Source organism: Schistocerca piceifrons, chromosome 1, assembly GCF_021461385.2.
Source record: "Schistocerca piceifrons isolate TAMUIC-IGC-003096 chromosome 1, iqSchPice1.1, whole genome shotgun sequence".
NCBI classification, from domain to species: Eukaryota; Metazoa; Arthropoda; class Insecta; order Orthoptera; family Acrididae; genus Schistocerca; species Schistocerca piceifrons.
The window spans coordinates 1,160,310,122-1,160,335,688 of record NC_060138.1 but is presented as its reverse complement, the minus strand read 5'-3'; the positions used below and the strand labels follow the sequence as shown (position 1 = coordinate 1,160,335,688).

At 43.6% G+C, this 25,567-nt stretch overlaps 1 protein-coding gene and 1 non-coding gene across 2 annotated transcripts in view; one reads left to right on the top strand and one right to left on the bottom strand.

Moving 5' to 3' along the window:
* LOC124778806 (glutamate receptor ionotropic, kainate 2) overlaps positions 1-25,567 on the bottom strand; it is a 1,316,354-nt gene that overhangs the window by 1,206,233 nt on the left and 84,554 nt on the right. The gene's annotated exons all lie outside the window — the stretch shown is intronic.
* Trnas-uga lies at positions 7,142-7,217 on the top strand. Its single transcript has one exon. It is a non-coding gene; the product is annotated as a tRNA-Ser (tRNA).

Genomic DNA, 25,567 nt, shown 5'->3' with positions numbered 1-25,567 from the left:
AATTGTACTCTTGAAAAAGTTGTTAGAGAATGGAAAAAAGCAGGTGCACCAGCACACAAACTGGGACCAAGACGGAAGACCATAGAATTAGACTGTTTAGCATTTGCTGATGACATGGCGCTGATCGCACAAGACGTTACCGATGCACAGAAACAGCTAGAATTATTACAAGAACAGGCAGCTAAAATAGGATTACAAATTTCATTTGAAAAAACAAAATTTATGACTGACATCAAAGATGCACCTTCTGATCTCAAAATTGGTAATAACTACATCTCTCGGGTTAAATAATTTAAATATTTAGGTGAATGGATTGCAGAAAATTGTAATGAAAAGAAATCTGTCAGATCAAGAGCCCAGAAAATGGAGACGGCGTTTCAGTTAACAAAAAACATTTACAACACAAAGAGTCTCTCGTGGAACTGCAAAATACGACACTATACAACAGTAGTTAGACTCGAAGCTCTCTACGCATCTGAGACACTAAACCTTCAACACAGAGCGTTAAAAGAGGAATTAGAAGTGAAAGAACGTAAGATAATGAGGAAAATCCTAGGACCAAGAACTAAAGATGGTGTACATTATCCAAAACCCAATGCAGACACATATAAAAATGTCTCCAAAATAACAGACACATTGCGCATGAGAAGAATCCAATTCATGGGGCACTTATAAAGAATGGACTCAAACATGTTAACGTACAAAATCCATACATTTTTAAAGAACAAAGCCACAAGACCGAACTGGTACAAGCAGACGGAAAAAGACGTGAGAGAATTAGGGTCTCCAAATCTACATGATAGAAATGAAATCAGAAAAATCACAAACACACGGGGTTTTGAGGAAGAACAGAGAAAAACTAACCGACATACATGGTCTACGCAACGAAAGCTAGCCCATTCGTTGTTTATGAAGGAATACTGGGCGAAAAGGAAGTCCAACAAATGTTGATTACGCGTGGTCCTAAGTGATCCATCCGCGAAGAAGAAGAAAGAAGAAGAATAATAAAGACACAAATGGTCAGTGCGTTTACGATCGAGCTCTCTGGTCTTCAGCACCTGGTGTAGTTTACTAGCTGCTATTCTGGTGCTCCTGTGTTGCTCAATAACGCATTTACACAAATGCTCGACGCACAGCAGAATAACACAGTGAGCATTATCAGTGGTACCCTAAGATAAACTACTTTAGAATGCGTGCCCGTACCGAGTCACATTCCGCGTCCTTCCCTTCGACGAAAAGCAGCACTTCACCGTTGGTTTAAACGTGTTGCGGCAACGTACATGTTCCAGTCCATCAAGACGTGGTTATCCTAAAAATAACCCGGCTTATGTCAAGAAAAACATCCATGAAGTCAGCCGTAGAACTACGCACCTTTCAATTCAACGAAAACAACTTACGGGAACGACATTGGCGAGAGGCTTGGTCGCCACATTATCTGAGCTTGCCCTAATGGGAAAGAAATTCCCTGCCTCCGGTCCAAACGCGTAGAACAAGGACAACAACTGACGGAATCACAGTAGCAGCGCAAACTCTCTAGCTAGATGAAGTAAGGCTCCAATCTCCAACGAGCGACTGTGAAACAGCGAGGCAGACCGTTCGCAACGGTCATAACGTGGAGTTTTCGATGGTTTCCTGATGGAAACGAACGACACTGATTATATTAAAAATTTACAGCGGGTGGACAAAAGTATGGTAGCGCCAAATACACAACACATTACCATGCCTAATAAGATGCACGAAAACCGTTGGCATCCAAAACAACTTCCAGTACTGAAATGGCTCTGTGCACTATGGGACTTAACATCTGAGGTCATCAGTCCCCTAGAACTTAGAACTACTTAAACCGAACTAACCTTAGGACATCACAGACATCCATGCCCGAGGCAGGATTCGAACCTGCGACCGTAGCAGTCGCGCGGTTCCGGACTGAGGCGCCTAGAACCGCTCGACCACCGCGGCTGGCAACCTTCCAGTAGTCTCGTGATGGATAAACATGGACCCTATCTGGTTTACCAAGGACTCTTATACCACTCTTCCCCTTATACCACTCTTCCTCTACAATAGTGGCAATATTCAGGTAAAAATGATGAACGTGGCTCAAGCACCTCTCTCCAAAGCAGACCATACCGGCTCACTAATAACAAGATCTGGTGACTGTGATGATCTCCGCTATCATCCTCGTACTAGACGATGCGAACTTTGGGAATAGAAGCCCTGTCGGCTTGGAACAGAGAAGCACCGTTGGAGAACAAATACTGTACGAAGCGATGAACATGATGAGACAAAATTATCACATGACCCTTCGCAGTATTGCATCCTTGCAGGAGCACCTATGGCACATGGAGAAGCGCGATATGGCTGCCCAAACCATCACAGAATCTTCGCCATGTTTCACTCTTGGCAGCAAGGAATCTTCTTCCTAGACTAGGGACGGCATACGCCAGATTTAACTTGAGCATAAGTGAGAAATGGCGAGACAAGGTTTATACGACACATGACGTTCTTTTATTGCTCACTGACAAAGTGTTATGGGTACGGCACCATGCTTTCCTGTTACATCAGCTTGCGTCACTGATATGTGCTATTGAAATTCTAGCTCGCTCAGCTTTTCCCACCTTATAGGGCCTCAATCGTGTTGTTTTTGTGCTCAGAGGGTTCGCGAGGGCGACATTCAATTTCGCAACGACTTTTTTAGTGCTGTTCTCACATTTTTGTCACAATCCTCTTCAATAACCATCTATCACCATCACAGAACACACGCTTACATCCGCGCTGTGATTTTAACGTTTGGTGTTATTTCACTTTGCCTGCATGCAGTATAAATTGGCCGGCCGCAGTGGCCGAGCCGTTCTAGGCGCTTCAGTCTGGAACCACGCGACCTCTACGGTCGCAGCTTCGAATCCTTCCTCGGGCATGGATGTGTATGATTTCCTTAGGTTAGTCAGGTTTAAGTAGTTCTAAGTTCTAGGGGACTGATGACATCAGGTGTCAACTCCAATAGTGTTCAGAGCCATTTAAACCATTTTATAAATTTTCGGTATGGCGCCTTTTGAAACAGCAAACACTTCGGCCTCCTTGGCTATGGGAGCACTCATCACTCGAGCACCAACAATTTAACGACGTTCATTTCACTTAGCTCCAGTCAAGTACAAGAGTGTTCTGTCCATGACTGGAACTTTAAACGTAATGAAGACATTTCACAGGTGCCTTTCGTGGTCAACTACAACAGCGCCACTTGCAAACACGGCTACTATTTGTATTTATATTCAATCATGCATTTCTCTCTGTGTTTCCATGTTTTTGACCAACCTCAGTGCCAGTGTGGCCGAGCTGCCCTAGGCGCAACAGTCTGGAACCGCGCGACCGCTACGCTCGCAGGTTCGAATCCGATCTCGGGCATGGATGTGTGTGATGTCCTTAGGTTGGTTAGGTTTAAGTAGTTCTACGTTTTAGGGGACTGATGACCTCAGCAGTTAAGTCCCCTAGTGCTCAGAGCCATTTGAACCAATTTTGAACCAACCTCTGTAAATGTCTGTAACTTGTAACTTGCATGTATTATTGTTTGTATTTTATGAAATATAGTACTCAGCAACCATCGGGGCTCACAAAAAAACACCTTCAGAATTTAGGAACAGGCTCGTTAGACCAACACATGAAAAAATGTGCTATAAACAAGGGCTCTAAAATGCATACGTGACGAGGTATGAGCACTTGTTCATTTTCGATACTATGAAACAAATCACTTCTACTGCAAGGTATTTGCTTTCTATCATTTCGGAAGAGGAATAATTGACCCAAACAAAAAAAAAAAAAAAAAAAAAGAGAGAAAAGAAAAAAAGTAAACATGAGGTATGAAATGTATACTTTAAGAGCTATTCACCTTCGTTATGTGAAATACATATCTTCTGCTGAACAAGTGCTCATAGCTCTTAAAGTACGCTTTTTACACCCCACGTTTCCTAGGTATTTTTTTTTTTGTTTTGTTTTCGTCAATACTTCCTCCTCCGAAAATATAGAAAGCAAAAATCTTGCAGTAGATGAGATCTGTTTCATACTGTGGAATATATACATTTCAGACATCTTGTTTACTACACTTTTGTCTTGTTCTGGAGTAAAGAACCAGTTGCTACAGTAAGGAACTTGTCGCTACAGTTTGTGCTTTCTTTTGGGGGGGGGGGGGGGGGACACCGTATTATTAACATGGAAGGTGTGCTAACACTGTTCCAAGCGCAACTTTATCACTACAAAGAGATATTACGAAAACCTAATCGTTATGTTGTGCAGGATTACTCATAGAAAGTAGAATAGCGGCACTCGTCGCCGACTGTACTTCCGGACATGCAATTGTTGCAAAAAACGACTGGCAGTGGCTTTCCTACAGCTTCCACAAATTTTTTTGAGAATTCTGAATATTATGTGCTACTTTTCATTGTCCTTACTACACGTGGAAGAAGCTGGCATAACGTGGCAGAGGCAGCTCTGAACCTCCATTTCTGCATACAGTTGATAACATAATGGAAGGCACATTCTGTGCAACAGCAGTAAACTAGTCGGTTGGACAAGCCTACCTCTTGATTACTAGAGAGGGGTCTATTCTGCCGCAGCGACGTGATTAAGTTGCGCCCGGCGACCAGTGTGAGGCGGCCGGTGACAAAGCAACGCCGACAGCGCGGCAGCGGTGGGCCTGAGCGGCGGGCCCAGGAATGCGGACGGCGCTTTGCCGCGGGGCAATTGTGGTCAGCGCGCGCCATGACGGATGCCGGCTGCGAGATCGCGCCGTGTGTCCGGATCGCTTCGGTTTGCACGCGGCGCGGCGCTGCGGTCGCGGGACACGCTGACAAATGGCGTCGGTCAAAACGGGGCGGACGGAGCGCCGCCGCCAGGGGGCAGTTACGGGGACCGCGCAGCCGCCCGGTCCCCAGGGCGGCCTGGCGGCCATCAATTGCCGGCCACCGGCCTCTGGTGGTTACGAACCAAACGCGCTCCAATCACACTTTCACTTGGTGTGCGGGCGCCTCCACAGTCTAGTCGCCAAGAAGTACACGTTTCCGGCTCTGAGCAGCTTGGCTCGATTCCTGTCGCCAATGCGGATTTTATCGGTTGGTGGCGGAAGATTTTCGCATGGTATCTTTTGAATCCCGCCTGGTAGGCGGCGCGTGGGTCTGCTCCTGTAAACTAGAAGGGTAGGCCGAATGTAGGCAGCTAGGAGGAGCAAGTGAGGCAGAACACTTGATCTACATCTATCTACATCTACATCCATACTCCGTAAGCCACCTGACGATGTGTGGCGGAGGGTACCTTCAGTACCTCCATCGGTTCACCCTTCTATTCCAGTCTCGCATTGTTCGTGGAAAGAAGGATTGTTGGTATGCCTCTGTGTGGGCTCTAATCTCTCTCATTTTATTCTCATGGTCTCTTCGCGAGATATACGTAGGAGGGAGCAATATACTGCTTGACTCTTCGGTAAAGGTATGTTCTCGAAACTTCAACAAAAGCCCGTACCGAGTTGCTCAGCGTCTCTCCTGCAGAGTCTTCCACTGGAGTTTATCTATCATCTAAGTAACGCTTTCGCGATTACTAAATGATCCTGTAACGAAGCGCGCTGCTCTCCGTTGGATCCTCCCTATCTCTTCTATCAACCCTATCTGGTACGGATCCCACACTGCTGAGCAGTATTCAAGCAGTTTGCGAACAAGCGTACTGTAAACTACTTCCTTTGTTTTCGGATTGCATTTCCTTAGCATTCTTCCAATGAATCTGTCTGGGATCTGCTTTACCGACGATCAACTTTATATGGTCATTCCATTTTAAATCACTCCTAATGCGTACTCCCAGACAATTTATGGAATTAACTGCTTCCAGTTGCTGACCTGCTGTGTTGTAGCTAAATGATAAGGGATATTTCTTTCTATGTATTTGCAGCACATTACACTTGTCTACATTGAGATTCAATTGCCATTCCCTGCACCATGCGTCAATTCGTTGCAGATCCTCCTGTATTTCAGTACAATTTTTCATTGTTACAACCTCTCGATATACCACAGCATCATCCGCAAAAAGCCTCAGTGAACTTCCGATGTCATCCACAAGGTCATTTATGTATACTGTGAATAGCAACGGTACATACGACACTCCCCTGCGGCACACCTGAAATCACTCTTACTTCGGAAGACTTCTCTCCACTGAGAATGACATGCTGCGTTCTGTTATCTAGAAACTCTTCAATCCAATCACACAATTGGTCTGATAGTCCATATGCTGTTGTTGTTTTTGTTGTTGTGGTCTTCAGTCCTGAGACTGGTTTGATGCAGCTCTCCATGCTACTCTATCCTGTGCAAGCTTCTTCATCTCCCAGTAGCTATTGCATCCCACATCCTTCTGAATCTGCTTAGTGTATACATCTCTTGGCCTCCCTCTACGATTGGGACCCTCCACGCTGCCCTCCAATACTAAAGTCGTGATTCCTCGATGTCTCAGAACATGTCCTACCAACTGATCCCTTCTTCTAGTCAAGTTGTGCCACAAGCGCCTGTTCTCAATTCTATTCAATACCTCCTCATTAGTTATGTGATCTACCCATCTAATCTTCAGCATTCTTCTGTAGCACCACATTTCGAAAGCTTCTATTCTCTTCTTATCTAAACTATTTATCGTCCACGTTTCACTTCCATACATGGCTACACTCCATACAAATGCTTTCAGAAACGACTTCCTGACATTTAAATCTATACTCGATGTTAACAAATTTTTCTTCTTCAGAAACGTTTTCCTTGCCATTACCCGTCTACATTTTATATCCTCTCTACTTCGACCATCATCAATTATTTTTCTCCCCAAATAGCAAAATTCCTTTACTACTTTAAGTGTCTCATTTCCTAATCTAACTCCCTCAAAATCACCTAATTTAATTAGAACTACATTCCATGATCCTCGTTTTGCTTTTTTTGATGTTCATTTTATATCCTCCTTTCAAGACAGTGTCCATTCCGTTCAACTGCTCTTACAGGTCCTTTGCTGTCTCTGACAGAAACACAATGTCATCGGCAAACCTCAAAGTTGTTGAAACTTTCTGGCAGATTAAAACTGTGTGCCAGAGCGAGACTCGAACTCGGGTCCTTTGCCTTTCGCGGGCACGTGAGTCGTGTTTGGGTAGCTCAGTTGGTAGAGCACTTGCCCGTGAAAGGCAAAGGTCCTGAGTTCGAGTCTCGGCCCGCACACAGTTTTAATCTGCCAGAAAGTTTCATATCAGCGCACACTCCACTGTAGAGTAAAAATTTCACTCTAGAAACATCCCCCAGGCTGTGGCTAAGCCATGTCTCCGCAATATCCTTTCTTCCAGGAGTGCTAGTTCTGCAAGATTCGCAGGAGAGATTCTGTGAAATTTGGAAGGTAGGAGACGAGGTACTGGCGGAATTAAAGCTGTGAGGACGGGTGTGAGTCGTCCTTGGGTAGCTCAGCTTGTAGAGCACTTGCCCGCGAAAGGCAAAGGTCCCGAATTCGAGTCTCGGTCCGGCACACAGTTTTAATCTGCCAGAAAGTTCCATATCAGCGCACACTCCGCTGTAGAGTGAAAATTTCATTCTACTCTCAAACTTTTTATTTCTTCTCCACGGTTTTTAATTCCTACTCTGAATTTTTCCTTTGGTCCTTCACTGCTTGCTCAGTATATAGACTGAATAACATCGGGCATAGGCTACAAACCTGTCTCACTCCCTTCCCCACCACTGCTTCCCTTTCATGTCCCCCGACTCTTATAATTGCCATCTGGTTTCTGTACAAATTGTAAACAGCCTATCGCTCCCTGTATTTGACCCCCGCCACCTTTAGAATTTCAAAGAGAGTGTTCCAGTCAACACCGTCAAAAGCTTTATCTAAGTCTACAAATGCCAGAAACGTAGGTTTGCCTTTCCTTAGTCTAAGATAAGTCGTAGCCTCAATATTGCCTCAAGTGTTCCACAAATTACGGAATCCAAACTGATGTTCCTTGAGGACGGCTTCTACAAATTTTTCCATTAATCTGTAAAGAATTCGTGTTAGTATTTTTCAACCATGACTTATTAAACTGATAGTTCAGTAACATTAACACCCGTCAACAGCTGCTTTCATTCGGATTGGAATTACTATATTCTTCTTGATGTGCCAGGGTATTTCGCCTGTCTCATACATCTTGCTCACCAGATAGTAGAGTTTTGTCATGGCTTGCTCTCCCAAGGCTATCAGTAGTTCTAATAGTTCTAATGGAAAGTTGTCTACTCCCGGGGTCTTGCTTTGACTAGAGATCTTTCAGTTCTTTGTCAAATTCTTCATTCAGTATCATATATCCCATATCGTCTTCATCTACCTCCTCTTCCATTTCAGTAAATGCCCCCAAGTACATCACCAACGTATGGACCCTCTATATACTCCTTCCATCTTTCTGCTTTCCCTTTTTTGCTTAGTACTGGTTTTCCATCTGAGCTCTTGATATTCATACAAGTGGTTCTCTTTGCTCCAAAGGTCTCTTTAATTTTCTTGTAGGCAGTATCTATCTTACCGCTAGTGATATATGCCTCTAAATCCTTAGATTTATTCTCTAGCCCTCCCTGCTTAGTCATTTTGCACTTCCCGTAGATCTCATTTTTGAGACGTTTGTATTCCTTTAAGTCTGGTTTCTTTACTGCATATTTATATTTTCTCCTTTCATCCATTAAATTCAATACTCTTGTGTTACCCAAGGATTTATACTAGCCCTCGTCTTTTTACCTACTTGATACTTTGCTGACTTCACGGTTTCATCTCTCAAAGCTACCCATTCTTCTTCTACTGTATTTCTTTCCTCCGTTCTTGTCAATCGTTCCCTAATGCCCTCTCTGAAACTCTATACAGCCTCTGGTTCTTTCCGTTTATCCAGGTCCCATCTCCTTAAACTCCTAGCTTTTTGCAGTTTCTTAAGTTTTAGTCTATAGTTCATAACAAATAAATTGTGATCATCTCTCCCTGGAAATTTCTTGCAATTTAAAACCTGATTCCAATATCTCTGTCTTCCCATTATATAATCTATCTGAAAACTTCCAGTGTCCCCAGGCCTCTCCCACATATACAACCTTCTACCACGATTCTTCAACTAAGTGTTAGCTATGATTAAATTATGTTCTGTGCAAAATTCTACCAGGCGGCTTCCTCTTTCCTTTCTTACTCCCATTCTGTATTTACCTACTACTTTTCCTTCTCTTCCTTTTCCGACTATCGAATTTCAGTCCCCCACGACTATTAAATTTTCGTCTCCCTTCACTATCTGAATAATTTCTTTTATCTCATCATACATTTCATGAATCTCTTCGTCATCTGCGGAGTTAGTTGGCATATAATGTTGCATTACTATGGTAGGCGTGGGCTTCGTGTCTATCTTGGCTTCAATAATGCGTTCAGCATGCAGTTCGTAGTAGCTTACCGCGTTCTTGTTTTTTTTATTCATTATTAAACCTACTCCTGCATTACCCCTATTTGATTTTCTATTTATAACCCTGTATTCACTTGAACAGAAGTCTTGTTCCTCCGCTACCGAACTTCACTAATTCGCACTATATGTAACTTTAACCTATCCATTTCCCTTTTTAAATTTTCTAACCTACCTGCCAGATTAAGGGATCTGACATATCACGGTCCGATCCGCAGAACACCAGTTTTGTTTTTCCTGACAACGACTTCCTCCTGAGTATTCCCCGCCCGGAGATCCGAATGGGGGACTATTTTACCTCCGGAATGTTTTACCCAAGAGGATGCCATCATCATTTTACCATACAGTGAAGCTGCATGCCCTCGGGAAAATTGCGGCTGTAGTTTCCTCTTGCTTTCAGCCGTTCGCAGTACCAGCACAGAAAGGCCGGTTTAGTTAATGTTACAAGGCCAGATCAGTCAACCACCTATACTGTTGCCCTTGCAACTACTGAAAATGCTGCTGCCCCTCTTCAGGAACCACACGTTTGTCTGGCCCCTCAACAGATACCCCTCCCTTGCTGTTACGCCTACGGTACGCATATCTGTATCGCTGAGACACGCAAACTTCCCCACCAACAGCAAGGTCTATAGTTCATGGGGGGGGGGGGGGGGATGTTCGGGATGTTCTATTATGGTTTAGCAAATGGGCGTAGTCTGTGAGACCGTGCCCTCCACGCTGAAAACTATCCACAACACATATCGCCCTCTGATAAGCTGTTCGGCAGATTTTTTTCATTTTCTGAGGGACACAGGTACGCTCACATCTCCGGAGACTGACAATGGAAGTACTACGTTATGTGGGAGAAACCCCTGGGGCCAGCGAGTGACGACTAGCAGCAGCTGAAGTTCTTGGTACTTGTACGCCTTGTTTGACCCTTGCGTAAGTAGATAAGACCGAATTTGACAGGCAACTTTGCTCTTTGAGGCGGGCCTTAACAAATTCTTTAAAAGTTTCATCGTTTATCCGAAGAAAGTTAATGTAATCAACGGGCTCTTTAGCAGGTTTTCAGGTAGAAATCTCTCTCTCATTTTAAATGAGACCAACGTCTTGTTTTCTTCTACTTCTTCTTTCAACACAGTACGAAAGTCAATTCCAGGACTGCTTTGTCTGCATTTGTGGCAATTGTCACTACTGTCAAAACACTCACGATCACGAACAGCGACTGTTTCGAAGTGATGTTAAACTGCCAAGCTTTGTTTGTTCGTGAACGGGCTTGTTTGACAAATCCGCGGCTAGACATGGGCGCATTTGACAAATAAGTTTGCACGTTTACGGGGGCCTTAAGGCAGCAGTAAAGAAACCGGCTATGCGAACCTTAGGTGACAGTTGTATGTTGTCTCCCTACCAAAGGAGACGTATGGCGATGGCGAAAGCAATCTGACAGTATGCATTCTAGTCACAGACTCCGCTCATGGTCACATCCATCGTGATACTGTACGCAAGACCGTGATTCGTCTGAATAAACAACGTGGTGTATTTCGAGGGTTCAGTGTTGTCTTTGGAGTCATCACTGTCGATGCACAAATCTCAGCTATCGCATAGAGGGATGTCGCAAGAACAGTCGTATTGTTGACAATGTATGCTGCTCCAGACGGTGGCACACTGCCCGTGTACATAACAATCAAGGTGCAAAACAAGCCCATTTTCAGAGCCATGGTGCTCGACAGCCGAGCAAACAAAATGCTTGTCAACTCACATGCTAGTTGCGTCAGGCCGCTTAGATCCTGTATAGGGTTGTGTGTGTGGTCGTCCTACGCCCACTTGTAAGATGTCAGGCAAATCCAACACCTTCCATGAAAACCCTGACATGATAAGCAAATCCATTAAATTAACCAAAGTAATACGAGTAACGAGTGAGCAAATGGAATACCACAGACTAACACAAGAATGCCTAAATGCATGCCATACCTTCCCACTGTGAGACAGACGCAGTTCCGAGGGGAGAAACGAGAACAGAAGCCGAGAGCAGAACCGTGTTAAGCGAGAAGGCCCTACGATAAGGGACGGACACCCACGTCGCCAGCTAACCGCTAGGACCACACCCCAACCGCAAGTTTTAGCGTGAGGCTTTTTCGCGTCTCTGTTACGTCAGGACCACCCCCCAGCCCATGTTAAAAGCTAGAGCCCTCCAGAAGAACAGTATAGATCTTACGATGACACAAAAAGGGCCACTCCATCCGCAAGTTTTAGCGTAAGACTTTTTCGCGTCTCTGTTACGTCAGGACCACCCCCCAGCCTATGCTAAAAGATCTTACCATAACGCTAAAAGGACCACACCAGCTGCAAGTTTTAGCGTGAGACTTTTCCGCGTCTCTGTTACGTTGCAAACTTTAAAAACATTGCCCCACCACGATAAGTATTACGTTTCTCATTGGATGGACAGAATTTTTGTAGGTGGAGCTTAAGGTTAACATTGAGACCCTGATTGGTCAGATGAAAACACAGCCAGATAGTTTTTTTTAAACCAACGTCGGTAAATTGTATTAAGGAGAAGTTAGGAGAGAGTTGCTTTCGAGACGGCGAGGTGAGCAGAGCTGTGCTGCCCGCCGCCCCCTGACGAACACCGACAAGGTAATGAACGCACGCGATGCTGCATAACAGCGCATAAAGCTTCACTCAGAACTGCAGAAGTCTCATCTGTTACACCCCCTTTTGCGTAATACTAGTGTCGATCGTCAATTAAAGCTCATAGTGTTCACATTTGCTGCTTGAAGTAAAAATATGAAACGCGATGATTTTTCTGTTATATAGTTATTGAGAAGCCACATCAGCCACTGTAATTTACGACAAGTTAGATAAGTAATTAAAGGTATTTGAGGGTCACTGTAGACCATTTTGATAGTTTGCTCTTTTGTGAAACTTAATTTAAACCTAGATTATAGATGTGATATGGCATAGGTCATCCTTCGATCCATTGCAGAACTTGGAAACCCATTCAGGGAATATTCGTTCACATTTTTGTTGAACGCAGTTGGGTTTTACCATCCTGTATTAAAACATTTCCTTTTATCAATAGTGCAATTTATAAACGATGTTTTGTGAGTAGAATAAAATTTCCAATGGTAAACTTAACTGCTTTTTCGACGTTATTTTACCAGCTAACTAAAAATAGGAAAGCCTTGAACCCCTTCCACTAAATTTAGTTAGTATTAAGATTCTTCTACAGGGAGTGCAGTGGAGCTTACGCTGAAATCATTAAGTATATGTTTATATCATCGTTAGTCTCACTGAACTCTTCTGAATTCTACATGTCATGTGTGTTCTGGCGTCTCCTTACCAGCAACAGGTCCCAGATTCAAACTAGTCAATTCCCTAAAAAACACGCTCAGAGCGTCGTTGCGCGAAAGTGGTAGGGAGACACGATACAGAACAAACAGACACCACGCAGAATGTTAGACACTGGTTTCGTATTCGCATGACACTCGACCAGTGTAAGAGATCACTAAGAAATGAACCGAGGTCTCGACGGATCGCAAGCTTTCTCAAGCCAAACTCCGACACTTGGTGGTAAAAGTTTCTCCTTTTTGAACGAGGTATAACAGCATAACACAATACACCGGCCAACAATCAGTCTTCAAATGCAATTCCCGCGTAAAATTTACTTACATAGCTTGTGTACACAGCGTTACTCCTACCTATTTAATGTGGTTGTTGTTGCCGGCCGCGGTGGTCTCGCGGTTCTAGGTGCGCGGTCCGGAACCGCGCGACTGCTACGGTCGCAGGTTCGAATCCTGCCTCGGGCATGGATGTGTGTGATGTCCTTAGGTTAGTTAGGTTTAAGTAGTTCCACGTTCTAGGGGACTGATGACCACAGCTGTTAAGTCCCATAGTGCTCAGAGCCATTTGTGGTTGTTGTCAAATTTTTATCATTAACATATGCAAGCTCAAAGGGCATTACTTGGCGATTGAGAGTGTGGGGCGGCGGTTAAGTTGTAACAATTAATTTGCTGCATAAATGCTTGCATGTTGAATCAGTTTCTGGCTTTTAGAATGTTGTTAATGCTGTCTTTCGCCGTTCTCAACACTGGCTCTCTATTTACTTTTTGGCATCCAGAAAGTGATTTAATAAAACATGGAACCAGTAATTAGAAATCCTAGTGCCCACTTTATCTGAGAATGTTATTATAGCTGCAGCTTATAGCTCTGAGGAATTAGGAGATTGTCCGGGATTTCTAATCAAAAACGGTTTTCCAAAATAGTTGAGTATATTCTGAAATTCACTGATAAAAACACAAGTATCCCTACAACCTATCTAACAGAGCAGTTCAGAGTCTAATGCGCTGATGCAACTATAAATGACCGAATTAAATGTTAAAAGGAATGCTCGCCATAATTTGATGAAAATACTTCATCAAACGCCACGCTAAATATTTGGTAGAATGTCTGTCCCGCGACGGCACGTGAAAACGCGACAATACGCAAACTGAAGCTAGATAATGAAAATCATTCCAGAATTAACACTTCACATGAAATGTTTTCATGGTTCCGCGTATCTCTAGTAACTTAATACGGGACCCGAGGCGGTTTGTAGCAGTGACACTGATGCGACGCGGCTCCCGACACAGATGGCGTGTCATTCAGCGTCTGGAGAGAACTGGGGCCTTGCCTTCCTCGCGCAGCGTCCTTATATATAAACCCGCGGTGCGGACGGCGAAGGGAACGCCTGATCTTTTCGGCTCTCTCGACTAGCCGCTGGGCTAGTAACGCACCACTTCAAGTTACATAATAATTTATAGCTTCTTTTGCTGACGGCCGAAGAAGCTCTTAATTTAAACGTGCATTCAGCACGCAGGTAAGTATTGATAATAAAATTTTGACGTGGCTAAATTAAATATTCTGGGCGAGAGAATTAATTAAATTACACTGTACGCAGTAGATGAGCTCTGAACTGGCCCTTTTGAGATCCGCTATCGCTATAATTTTATAGGTACTAAAAGGAAACTTTACACATCTTCATAGTCATAGCGGACTTCCAACCTATTTAAATCTAAACATCCTAGCCTTATTTATTAGCCTACTTAATCTATCTTGCTTCCTTCAGTTTTGAGACGAAAACCACAAAATCATGAATTTCCACTAAAATCTTAATTTGTGAAATCCAAAGTACTGTTTTTATTACATCATTCTGAAAGATGAATCTAAATATAAATTTTGAAGTCTCTAGCTCTTTTCTGTTGCGCCAATGATTTTTTCAGAAAAACGTCCAAATTTCGAAAATGGCTGAAGTTATCGAACTGATATTTAACACACATTAATTTAGTATTATTCCTGACATGCTAGAAAAGTTTTAGGTCATTTGTTTGACTTTTAAGGTATTGCGCAACATTTATGATGTCAGAGCTAGTTACAGCAGACTGGCTGGCACACAATGGAAACTGATGTGAATTTACTACAGCGTGAGTAGGCTGCTTCCCTACAAGAGGATGTTGCATTCCGCCTTCATGATGTTGCAATTTTAATGGGCAGCTGTGTGCATGAATATAACTAAGCCTACCTTACTTCAATTTGAACGTCTAAAAATGTAGTAACGCCATTTAAAAAAAATAGGAGTGTTCTACCATTCCTAAAGGCCATTTGTGAATGTCTATGTAGCATAGCGATGCCTGCAGCGTTTTGAGTGAGGCTTGGACGCATACGATGCCATCTTGCATACTGCGTGCTGTCAGGCAGATTACAGGATGTGCTCCAGCTTGCTAAGGAGACGGGGGTCTCTTTGACTCACGCACCCTATAGCATCACTGACTGACGTTTCCGAACCTGGATATCTATCCACAATTATTTCGTCAACACACCACTCAGCGACAACTGAAAGCTTGTTACTGTTGCTACGTTTCACCGCCGTGAGAGCTGGAAGTGTAATAATGGAACTATATATTTACAAATTACATAAAATAGGGACAGGTGACAACGTTGTACTGTCGTTCAAATTAGTCGTTGGCATTGTGTATAACACTTTACGAGCGATGTTGCAGGCTCAAGAGACACTATAGCTCCAGTTGTATTGATATATCAAGTGGAGTCACCAATATTTTGACACTCAAAGGATAAATTTGATGACTGAAATTTTTGAGAAAAGACATCACAGCAACAGAAAACGTCTTGATGTTAATGATTGATACCCCAACTCGCTCACATTATCCGTGACACTCCTTCATTGCCTCGTGATCAAACAAAATATTGTAATACGCCCGAATGCAGCTACTTTCGCCAAGTCGCCGCGAGCGGCTGTGGAGCAGGAAGTGGCCGGACTCCCTGAGGCAAGCCTCCAATAAGAGGGACACTGCAGTTATTCTGCAAGCACACAGCAGGAACCCGGCCCGAAATCTTCACCTTGCTCGAGGAGGGACACGTTGGGGAGGGCCCGTCTAATACCGAGAAGCTTGCCGAGAGCTGATGGACACTTTCAGCCATTAGGACTGAACGTCAAGAATGTTCAAGCGAAAGCATCTGAGTTCTTCTGGGCTGGTGGCAGTCATTTTACCTACCTTCAAAAGCAGGGATGTGTCCACAATTCCAGCACCCCACTGGCACAGGGCGAAGCGTGCAAAAAAGCGCGGGGAATTGGCGTAGGGAGGCTTGTGAAAGAAGCCAGCATTTTTGAGAAGATGTTTTTCTCAACAGTGAGGACATCCCTTTTAAATGACTTTGAGGCGGACCCCAAACATGAGTCTGTCTAGAGCTCACGCAGAGAGAGCAGTTATAAAGAAGTGTTGTGTAGCTGCTCTCCCAGCAGCCTCGGAATGCGGGAAAATATCGTAAGTCTGTGAAATCGTGAGAAAGATGCCAATTCACGAGGCACACGCCAGCCCATACCAGATAGAAAATTCGCACCCTGCGCGGAGAGGCGTGCCAATGAAACGGCGATCTGTCATTGGGCTACATTGAAAATTTCGTTCGCCAATGACAACGCTGAAAGGAATAATATTTCGAAGAGGAGATTAGCTGAAAGATGGAGAGAAGCGAGAAAGGAAGTCGTGGAGGCACCGCGGAAGCGAGAGGACAAGGGTGCTCCTCCACTCATCGTCAGCATCCGTGATAGCACAGTTTCGGCCTTGCAACCGACGACCAGAAAACAACGCAGAGACCGTACCTGGGCTTCGCTGCAACGCGGCTATTGCTGATGAGGGCAGCACACCCGTGCAGCACAGCTCCGACGCAACGCGCCGCACCGACGCAGCGCCTGCCGCCGACAGCAGTATACGACGAACGATAACGAAAAACGCTGAGACTATTCGTTCCCTCCTCCTTCCCATTAACAACTGAGTTGTGTCCACGCCCAGTCAAACTGGCACTGAGATTTGTAATTTTGTTTCGTTTTGTGTAAACAGCAAGAAATAAATGCATTTCTTTCATGTTTTGATCATATAATCAATCTTTTACATTCTTACATGAACACCCTAATGTCGTACCATTTGTGTTTGATTATATTTAATCATTGATATCAATTAATTATTGTTTACTAACATGGAGCGACCTCATTAGTAATTTTCATGGTATCTGATGTCACATAATAATTTATCGAATTCACTACAATATCCTACCTTTCTCTGAATTTTGTCGATGCCCTCTGTCAGTCGTAACCAGTAAGGATACCCATTTGCTATACTCAGCCTCTTTAGTTGATTTGCTGTATCATGTGGGTGTTCTTCCCATGAAAAGCAGTTTTTGAGTCGTCTTCCCAACAGAATTTTCAATTGAAATGGTTTGCAATTGTTTTTCAAAGGATTTAGTTGATTCGACATCTTTGTGATTTATCATACAACCAGAATTTAAGAGAATCATTTTAAAATACTCCTATGGAGGGCTTCACACTTTTATTGTTTAGCGTCAGTCCCACCATTTGCATTATGCAGATATTTTCTCTAAATTATTTTGTAGCTCGTTTTGATCATATGATGAGTATAACATACGGGAAACGACAGTATCGTTTGTAAAAAATGTAAATGGGCTGCTTAGAATGACTCATGAATGTTTCACACATAAAGAGCAGCAAGAGTCTGTAAGACGCTGAGAACCACAGGTATAATTACATCTTCGCTAGATGACTTTTCCTCAGTACTACGAACTGTGACCTTTCTGACGGGAAATGAAGTGTTGCGGCCACATGTAGTAAGTGTTGCTTCACACAGAGTCACGCTGGCGACCGAGGCGTTGCGAAGTAGGCAGGCACAGATAGCCTTGCTGGCAGCAGCAGTCTACCAGCAGGCTGACGCAAGGACACACACAGACCTAGCGCCGAGCGAAGCCTGGAGAGTGCTGAGGAAGGGGGAGTGAGGCCACCGCGCTAAGTTACGCTGCAATATACTGCGGGAGTAATAACACCAAGGGTGAAAAACGTCCTACTGCCGGTCTTAAATAGTGGAGCGCAGGCAGCAACAGACAGAAGCCATTAGGAAGCAATTCGGATCTGAGGACGGACGTGGTCTGTGTCCGAATGTCCAGTCTTCATAGGTGACGATTCCGGACGTCTGTTCCAGCTCGCAGGACTCATCCGTTCGCAGCTAGATGTCAACTTCAACTCTAGAGGTCGGCCCGAGTTCGGTCGGCACGATGGCTGACTAACTACAGCGAGAACTTCCAGCAGGGCCGGCCGCAGTGTGGTCTTGGTCACAGGCGCCGCCGGGGACTGAAGCCCGGACTTGACGGCAACCCGGCCCCACGGCGCGTGGTCCGTTCATGATGGGACCTCGCGGACATCGTGACTGACGGCTTCCCAGCCACCGGTGCAGCAGAAGTCGGCAGCTGACCTCACGGCGTCGCGGCTCTGTGGACGTGCCGTACTGGGGCGCCGAGCGGCGACGAGTTCATCTCAACCACAGGGCATCCTGGCTTCAGCGGAGCACTGGTGGCCTGAGGCTCCCTAGTGCGATCAGCGGCGCACGTTGCTCGCATTGCCGGAGAATCTACACAGCAGCAGCCAGGCGGAGGGATCCGCAGGGCTGGGCAGCGACGACGAGGGAGAAATTGTAAAGAAAGTTCAATAAATAATTGTAAAACTCCACGCCGTCTCAGTCTTTGGCGCAGTCACTGTGTCTGCTGGTAACAAGTGGTTTCTTGAGTTGTAACAGCAGAATTCAGTCTCACAACTGAGACGATAATCCATAGACCTGCAATTTAATTGGAAGCCACTTATAAAGATGTCTGTTAAAAATCTTAAGGAAACCTAGAAATATGGAATCCTATTCAGATCCCATACCGATGACACTCGTATTTCGTGTTGGTAACGCATTATAAGTGTTACACAAGAACGGTACTTCCTCAATCATTGCCGGTTTCATGTCACTTTGTTCGAACTATTTCATGATTTTAGATGAGAGTACATGTTCAAAACTCCTACTACAAACAGATGTCAATGTTATCCATCTTTAATTTTGGTTCAAAACTCCTACTAAAAACAGATGTCAATGTTATGCATCCTTAACTCATCGAAATACTACTTCTGTATTGCTGTGACATGATTAACTTCAAGTCCTTACATCCAGATCTTTCGTCGAGCAAGCGATGACACATGATCCCTATGAACTGAGATATTCCATCAGTGTACTGTGAAAGATATCTAACTCGTACACACTCTGGAACAAAATGATTTCTTTTATTAAGTGACTTAAGTTTCTTCTGTACACCGAAGGTAGATACTTTTAAATTACTCACTAGGTAGGTGCTCTTGACTCAACTGTAGACAGAGATAACGGGAGGCTATGTTTCAGCGGAGGGATACTGGGAAAGTGCAGTTTGTCTACAAACAGATACAAAGCATTTATACCACTGATATCAGCATACCGGATATGGCCGCAAGTGTTCAATATGGTCTCAGAAATAAGCTGTATCCGTAACACTGCAAGGTCCACAGTTACACGCAGCACATCCGGTGTCATCTGAGCGATATGTCATCGTACGATGTCCTTCAGATCAGGAAGAGTCCGGATACATAGACACGATACACACGATCTTTCAAATATCCCAACAACCAGAAGTCACATGGATTGAAATCGGGGGATCTGGAAGGTCGCTCAGTTTCAAATTGCCATGAGACGATGCGGTAACTACGTTTCTCGAAGCAAATTTTTTACCTGGCAAACGAAACGTGGTGTTGCCACATCTTGCATGGAAATAGTGGTATGGACACAGTTGCTTTATTACAAAGCTGGAATCACGTGTTATACAAGTTTGATCTTATAACGTGCAGATGCCACTGTAACCTAACAGGCCCGAGAGGTGTCGTATGCTTGAAGAGAAACGGACCGAGAGTGAAGGAGCTTGTGGAAGCACACCACACAGTCACATAAGCTGAGAGCAATCCAGCGCAACATGTGGCGGAGTACAACGCATGTTTCGAGCAGCCGTTCGCTTAAATGAGAAGCATCAGTACACTGCCGTCGACGTGGCTTAAAACGAAATGTGAAACATCCGAGCAGGCGCCAGGATTCTACTGATCGACGATCCATTGTCGAAAATTCCTTGACTACTGAAGTCGTAATTGATGATGCCGCTGGGTCAACATGTAACCACGTTGGTATCGTCTGCCGCGGATCCTTCAGATCTGCCACAGATAGCTGCGTGTCCTGCTTTACAGAGGGAGCAAGCTTAAGACCTTCCAATTCTGTGATGAGGCGTGGACGTCATCTACCTTGTGGCCTACAGATGGTTTCATCGTCATTCACCCACTTTCCGTAGATGTTCACGACAGTGGCACGCGAAAATGCGACCATGTTCGTCATTTCCGAGGCCGTCGGGCACTGAACCGTAACAATCTGCCCTTTGTGAAAGTCACTTTTCTGAAAGGAGGTCTCCAATTAGGACACTGAAGTGCCTCTGTTATTCCGAATACAATGTAAAGTGCCTTTGGAGATGCATGCATGTAGAAAGGAACAGGCGCTGGGGCGACTACAGCCGTTACGAAATACATTAAATGTATTCGCAATTGCGAATATGGACAACCATCAGCTGTGTAATGGAATGGCGACAGTGAAAATTTGTGCCGGACCGGGACTCTAAGCCCGATTACCCATTTGTCGCGAGCGGTCGCCTTGCCATCTGGCTATCCGTGCAGGACTCACGACCAGACACAAACCTCTATATGTCGTCAAGCATGCGTCTACAATCTCTACTCGTACATCTAATACGTATACTCCCGTACAGATGAGATATTTTACTTGAAAGTCAATTGTCCGGTGTCGGCTGATAAATACGGCACTGCAGTCAGTGTCTGTGTATTCTGAATACGATTGGCCGTGTGTCGTGCACCGGTAGCCAAATGGTGTTCCGCTTCGATCGCAGAGTGGGAAGGTTCTTGTTTATTTCACTTGCCACAGCGTCGCTTGTGTGAAGTTTCCCTCGTTAGTGTTGCTCTGTCTGCCGAGTGAGTCGTACCGCCTCCGCTCCGCCTTACTGTCTGTTTGTGTTCGTGTAGTTGCAGCGGCGTCGGCCGCTCCAATATGACCACCATGGTTTCCACGTGTATTCCACGAAAAGGTACTGTGAGCTTCACTTTTGATAAAACACCGCAACATGTGCAGCCCGGATCTCTAGAAATCCGTGATTGGCATCTCGATACAATTCACGTGAACTCTGATCAGGTGCACACCGCTTATTTTGATGCAGACGAGTACGTGTTTTACATCGTCAAGATGTTGGTTAATTTAATTTTTCTGATGATCGGTGTTTCTTTTTGTTATTCATGTTCCCATCTTTGTGCTTCGGCTTGTCCTCTCCTATTCGTTTTGTTTTGTGTTTTGACTCAGCATCGCTCCAGTTCTTTTGTAAAATGTGTATAGATGAAGAGAGATATACATGAGTGTAAACAGTCTTTGCAACAAATTGAGATTTCTCTTACTTTGGTTTCGTTTTCCTTCTGCCATTAGATTCTATTACAAGCTACAAAAATATATAAAAATCTAATTAATTAAAAAATTAAAAAATTATTAAAAATCCACATAAAATTAATTGTTGATACATATCATGTGAGCTTGGTTGTGGTTTGTCGGCTACGTTCTCATTTTTTTCTCTTTTCTCTTTTTACTTATTATTCTGTTATCATAATTAATTGTTCTCTCATTTGCAGCTTACATTACATGATGATTTGATTATGGTCTACTGAAGTGTCATGTTAGTACCAAGTCATTGTTATAATTAAAAAAAAGAAAAATAGTAAGCCGACTGCTCGCGATGTGGGTGAAATTCGGGTTCGAGTTCCGACCAAGCAAAAATTTTCGTTATCGTTATTCCGTTCTACAGGTGATAGTTGTCCATATTTACAATTGCGTATACATTTAATGTGTTTCTCCACTGTAGACCCTCTTCAAGCAAGAATGATTCCACATTCGCTTATATACGAGGGTGAGTCAAATGAAAACCTTAAATTTGTAATAACAAATCGAAATTTCGCGCCGTTATCATGTAAGTTGGTAAGCGTGCTACAAACAGCGTGCAGAATGACCTGTAGGTGGCAGCGTAGTGCAGCTGCACACATACCGTCACAGTATGAATATTAAGATGGCCGCCCCACTTGCGACTTGCACCAGGGAAGAACAGCGTTCTGTTATTCGGTTTTTGCGAAGTGAAGGTGTGAAGCATACTGAAATTCATCGACGAATGAATGTTCAGTACGGTGATGCTTGTTTGTCGCTGCATCAAGTCTACGAATGGAGTAGGAAGTTCGCAAATGGTGTGACTTCAGTGGAAGATGCTCCTCGTCCACGTCAGGCACAAGGAGTTGTGACTCCACAGAACATTGCAGGAGTTGAAGCGATAGTGAAGGAAAACCGCTGAGTGACACTGAATGACATTGCAGCACGTTTACAGATTAGTCTTGGGTCAGCACGCCACACTGTGCATGATGTGCTTCAGTTTCATAGAGTGTTTGCAAGATGGGTGCCACGGCAGCTGACTCCTGAAAAAAGAGGATGACTTGTTGATGCTTGTGAAGAACTGAGAACGTGATGGCATCCTTGCAAGAATCGTTGCTGGGGACGAAACCTGTGTTCACTTCCACCAACCGCTTCCTCATCCACCATTGTCACCAGATCTTGCCCCAAGTGATTTCCATATGTTTGGACCACTACCAATGGGAGGAAAGAAGTTCCGTTCTGATGAAGAGGTACGCCATGCGGTGCATGAGTAGTTGTGCGGACTACCAAAACAATTTTTTCTAAAGGAATTTATGCATTTTGTAAGCGCTGGAGGACTTGCATTGAGCGTGGGGGAGATTATATTGAAAAGTGATACAGCTTTGTACCACTTCTGCACAATAAATAATATTTTTAAAAAAAATTAAGGTTTTCATTTGACTCACCCTCGTACTTTCGTTACCTTATCATGTGCCCGCAACGCCAGCAGCCAGTATTCAATGTCGCGGTGGGATGCAGTCATAATATTTCGGACCATCAGTGAACAGACATTATCTGCGCCAAAGCTCTTACACGAGTGTATAGGGCTTAGGTGCAATTATTCCTATTGGTGACAGAGAATGATGTACTTAACAACATTACAACAGAATTTACTTCATTTGCAGACTGATAATTATAGTCATTAGGAGTAGTACTATTTTTAGGTTGCTTAGAACATCCAAGCACACGCCATTTATGCTTATTTCCTCCTATGCATCAGGTCAGCTGCATGGTTGAGTGGATGAAAAACGGCTAGTGTACACTGACAGGCGTAGTTACGACTGCCCACAAAACCTCATGTAAACTCTGTGACGTGTTTGTGGGAAGAATGGTCCGCACAGAGAAAAAACAACCAACCTAATTATGTGGGTACAACTTAAGATACCACATACAAATACAGCAGCAGTTATATCCGGCACACCGTGTATAGAGATGGATTTTTTGACCAAAAATTATGCCACACAGACTTCTGATATGGCTATCAGAATATTTAATTCACTAAACAGGTGATTTATTTACTTGGCTCATATCTTGGCTGTCTTTTCCAGACCGGCTAAGTGGAGAGTAACTGGAGGAAGTTTTTATTCTCTGTGATACATTTACGTATGTTAGCTTTGTAATCAAACAACGAGCTGATGATAATAACAAAATTACCAATGAAATACCTTTTTCTGTGAAGCTAGCTTTGAGTGTGTCTAGCTATTTAACCCTCCTACTACCGAGATTGTTTAGTCACAGAGATTACTGCTGTAGTCATATACAACCTGAGTAATTTACAACGGATATATTGGCAGTATTTTAATGAACTAATGTTAAAACAAACATTCCAGGTGCTCAGGGCAGCAGTAATGATTCTGTTTTCATAAATATTCAAGAAATAAAAGGTAATTAAGAGTGACGTCATACTGAACCCAGTGGTACCTAGTACCGGAAACTATGAATAAATTTTAATGTTTTATAAATATTAAAGTGAACAAAATACCATTAGATACAACTGACTTAGAGAGATAAAGTCGTATATTTTCAAAAACAAATATATTCCAACGTGCTAATGCGGTGATACTGTCCCCAGTGGCACTACGGAGGGCATAACAACTGATACAAGAGACCTTGACAATGGATACAAATTAAGTGGGAAACAATATTTTGTTTATTGCAGTGCGATTCATATAACAGCTGTTCTAAATTGTATCCATCAGCGCATTTCCATTAATGTTACATTCAAGAAACGAACCAACAGTTCACGTTGGGACCATACTGACACCGGTAATAGTCAGTGCGAAGACCATAAATAAATTATAATGTGTTTTAAATATAAAAAGGAATGAAACATTATTGGATACAACTGACTCTGGGGAAAGTCATATATTACGAAAATGGTAGATCTGAAAACAAAAATGCAATCTCACGCAAAGCTAAAGTTGCTAAGCTGCTTCATATAACTACATCTATAATAACTATGAGATTTCACTTTCTAATCTTAACTAACACACATAACCCAAATATAGTACATTCTGCAGCACACAATGCTTTCCCTGTGTGTTCTGTTGGCTGCTGTACATCCTCAATTGCAAAATCTGTATTTAGTATGTGTCCTTATAGCCTGCGTGATTCTCCATTTATCACAAACCACAGAGGTATTTTACTAATACAGTTCATTTATTTATTTTCTGACAGACTGGACTATGATACTCGCATAATTGGCGCAGACGCATTTTGTGAGGTAACCGTTGCTACATCTAGACAGCTACGGGATGGAATACCACTTCTGGGAAGTGTTACATATGCGCTCGAGAATTAATTTTATGGTTGCTTGTTTTTCCGTTAACGTGGAGTCCTCACATGGGGTCGGACGTGAATTCCCGGTCGTAGAAAAGCAAGTAGTGTATCGAATTCAACGGTAGCGTGTCGGAAAAATAATGATCACTAATTCGCACATGGGGACTGTCGTCGCAGATTGAAACATTACTGAGAGTTGCGGTCTTATTGGAATCTCGTGACATACCTTTATTACTATGACTCAAAAATACCTTTAGACGAAGTCTATAATAAATTGATAGTGCCATGTCAATGAACTTCAATCAATCGATCAATGAATAACGCTAGATATTAAAAAGCCCATGGAGAAGGAAAATTGTCGACAGATGGAGCAACGTGAGCAGGTGGCTTACAATTTCTACACATTATCGGTGCTAGGGGTAGTATTAGTGTGGCACATCAGTAATGTGTAAGACTTTCTACTACCGCACTCAATCGCGATAGTGCTTATTTTTTTCTCTTGACAAAAGAAAACGGAACATTAACCTCCTTTGTAGACCGAGTTCTTTTGTTATTTTCAATAAAAGTCCGAAAATAATATATTTAGCTCGATGAATTGTACACGGTTTTCTACTCGAAGTCGTTTAAGAAAACGGTGCGATTCTAAAGCGCAGGCGACTGTGTGTGACGTATTCGGCCATTAGATTATGAGTTACAGTTTGGAAGCGGAACTGTCGGAACAAAACGGCGGTGGAATGGAAAGAAATTCCATGGTCGGCCGCTTCCTTGGCGTGGAAAGCCATTAAGCAAGCGGTGTTCACTACATCTCGTATGGAAATCGGGCCAGCCTTCCTATCTTGGACTTGTTTTTTCGGCTTTATCACCGGCAGTATATCTCGGGCTGGCACAGCCATTGGGCACTAGATGAGTGTAATTATGCCGTAAC